The sequence below is a fragment of the Citrus sinensis genome, chromosome 2, assembly GCF_022201045.2.
Source record: "Citrus sinensis cultivar Valencia sweet orange chromosome 2, DVS_A1.0, whole genome shotgun sequence".
NCBI classification, from domain to species: Eukaryota; Viridiplantae; Streptophyta; class Magnoliopsida; order Sapindales; family Rutaceae; genus Citrus; species Citrus sinensis.
Genome location: NC_068557.1, coordinates 14,225,999 through 14,229,557, shown reverse-complemented (window position 1 = coordinate 14,229,557; position 3,559 = coordinate 14,225,999).

Genomic DNA, 3,559 nt, shown 5'->3' with positions numbered 1-3,559 from the left:
TATCTACCCTATATCTGATAGTAACTGGGCAAGTCCTACACAAGTAGTGCCTAAAAAATCTAGGAGTCACTGGCTTAAAACTCGTTGCATGGGTTATAGGTATATTATTTGCTTCTTTATTAAAAACACGAGTTATTAAGTCCGTAGGGGTGTTTCAACACCTAGTGCCCTAAGGTCAATTGGTCTGGGAGTCACTGGCCTAAAGCTCGCTACATGGGTTAAAAATATAGTTTAAAAAAAGTTTGAATAATCTACTGCCTGAAGATAGAATTTCTAATGAGTTTTAGAATGAAAATGTTGTTTTCTTTTAATGAATCCCTATAAGTATTGTGTCAGTTACTTGAGCACAAAAGAAGGTTTATGATATTCTGGAACATGAACAAACGACAAAGAGCTAAAGAAATATTAGGAAAGTTTATTTATTTCGTAGTTTAGAGGATAGATTAATAACTATTAACTTGCATGTGAATTTTGTAAATCTTAATTTAATATAACGCTTTAATTCCTAGGGCTAGTAATAAGCTAGTTGGGGGGTGTGATTAGCGTTAAAAATTGTATGTTTATTAAGGGGTAAAAAGGTTATTTTGTTCTATTATTGTAATTTATATTTGTAATTGTGTAACATATTATAAATTTCTAATTATTTTTCTAAATATTTGATTTTATGTATTTTTGTGTGTTTATTAGGTAAAAATAATAATTTCATGCAATTTGAGGCTCCAAACAAATGTACAGATGTCAAATTTAGATTCCAGAAATTCGAGAAATTATGTCATTGTTAAGGAGGATCCGAGACTTTTGTTGTAAGTTTTTTAAGTTTTTACCGCGATAAATATGGTAATTGTAAAATTATAAGTTTTTATCATGTTAGGTATGGTAATTGTTAGCGGAATGTGTTGGATATCCTTGAGTGGATTAAGTTAGGTTTATGTTTTATTAGTGGGACAAATGTAAGGTTAAGATATATTTACATTTATTTATTTGCGTGGTGTGCATTTACCATGTATTAGTATAAATAGAGGGGGGAAACACACCTCTTCACACATTTTCTTCTCTTCTTTCCCCCCAAATTCTTCTTCTCATCTTTCTTTGTAATATATTTTCAATAAATTAAATTATTTTAATTTTAATTTTCAAATTCTATTTTTTTTAATTATGTGTTTTTCAATTTTAATAATTTCCTTTTTTTTCAAATATGTTTAGTTAAATATTAGTAGTTAGGGAAATGTGGAACTTTTAGTAAAAAAAAATGATTTAATCAAATTCTATTTTTAATTGTACAAATTGAATTATTTTCTAATTAATTTTATCCATATTTTATATTTTAAAATTTTGATTTATTGTAGACAAAAAATGGGAGTTTGGCACAATGAATTTTTAATATCTTAGTATAAAATATGAAAAAATGGTATTTAAGTTGAGTTTTGTCACATTAAATTCTTAATCCATAATAAAATTAATGGGAAAATTATTTTAATTTATACAATTAATCTTTTTGGAAATAAAATAAAAATAAAAAGAATTTTTTAAATTGTATTTATTTCTAGGAGTGGATCCATAACCCTAACTAATTCAATTTCATAGTTTTTCTTAAATTAAATTGCACATTTTAATTTTAATTTTTAATTTTTTGATAAACTTATATAAAGAAATTAAATACTTTCTTTCTGGATCGACCTCGGACTTACCGAGTTATAATATAACAAGACACTCTTATACTTGAGAGTTAGAAATTACTTTTAAATCGTGTCAGATATAGCTAGAAAAACCCATACAACTAGATTGATAAGAACCCAAGAAAGCCAGTATGATCATAATTGGAATAAAAAATCCAAACACTTGAGAAGTTGAGTCTCAAAAACCCGGATTGCTAGATAAAACGTTGTTGAGTGTTAGAAAATGTATATTTATAAAGGAGAAAATCATCATTTTACATTTCAAGTCTTACTAACACCCTTACTTTTATGTATTTAAGCTTCTTATGATTTAATTACGTGTGTTTTATTTTAATTAAGTATTTTATATATTTTAGAGGCATTATGGTTATTTCACAATGAATGAGAGATCAGATGGCAAAACGGACATCACTTTCGAACTCAGGACAGTCGAAAACATTAGGAGAAGCATAAAAGGAAAAATAGCATTGTTCACATGTACGATACTTCACTTTTGAACTCAGGACAGTCGAAAACCTTGGGAGAAGCATAAAAGGAAAAATGATACTATTCACATGTACGGTACTATTCACATATACGGTACTGTCTACGTTATTGTTCACGACACTGTTCACATAGACGGATCGATGGCGTGGCATTGACTGATGAGGTGTCACGATCCTGATGGACTAAAATTCTTATGCACTGTTGATTAGTGACGTGGCAGCATGTTAGTGGACTAAAAATTACGCGTACGGTAAATGCATATACAAAGAATTATTTTCAATCAAACCGCGTTATTGTTCAAGCCGGGTCAAACCGTGTCACTGTTCAAACTGCATGGTCAAACCGCCTACTGTTGACTGATGACGTGGCACAATCCTGAACGTTCAAACTGTTTTTAATCCGATGGCCATGATTTACTCAATGTATCTATAAAAAAGGGGCCTTCCCCCCTAATATGGCATCTCTGAATCCATTTTTAGACTCCATTTTCTATAATTCCTTCTCCATCTTGTATTTTTGACATATTTTAATAAATTCTCATTTTGCTCCTAGTTCAATTATGAGTAGCTAATTTTCTTTCAAGCTTGGGTTGAAGGTGAAGTCTCAACATGTGTCATGAGCTTTATTTGGTAAATTTATTTTCTCTTCCCCTCTAGTTTTTGTAGATGTTTTGACTTCTCGTCGACAAATAATAATAATCTTGTCTAGATACCGCCCTAGTTTCACCGGCTCCCTAGTACAAGGTTATTATTATTTGGCACGATAAGCCCTTAGTGCCATATTGATTAGAGTGTGGTTCATGAGGTGTGGATTCCCCCCTCATGATTTAATTGACACTAATAAGGAATATTTAGTCCATGGTGCATGTTGATAGGGATCCAGATACCCAAGCGCTACAATTATTATAGCTTCCACTTTAATTTAATTCTGTCATTTCAATTCAAATATTAGGATATTCCAAATCATCTTTACCATAAATCCAACCACACATTTAGAAAAATTAATTCTACACACAATTAAAATCCACCTCCTCGTGGGATCGACACTCGTCACCATTGATCTATTCTACAATAGATTCGTGCACTTGTGAGTTCAATAAAATTTGCACAACAGACGCCGCAAAAGTTAGCAATGCCTTTGATAAGTCGAAAGCTCTTTCAAGAACAAGTTGAGAAAATCCTCTCAACAAGATTGTCAAAGTCCATTTAAAAAAACATAAAAGAGTGTTTATATAAGGTGGCTAACCCTAATTTGACTTAAAAACACAAAAAAAAACCCTAAAATTAAAAACTCAAAGTGACATGGGACTTGGCCTACAGAGCCACTAATTTTAAACAGGCAGTAACTTGGGCATATGATGTTAGATTTGGACCCACTATATACCGTTTTAAAGATCT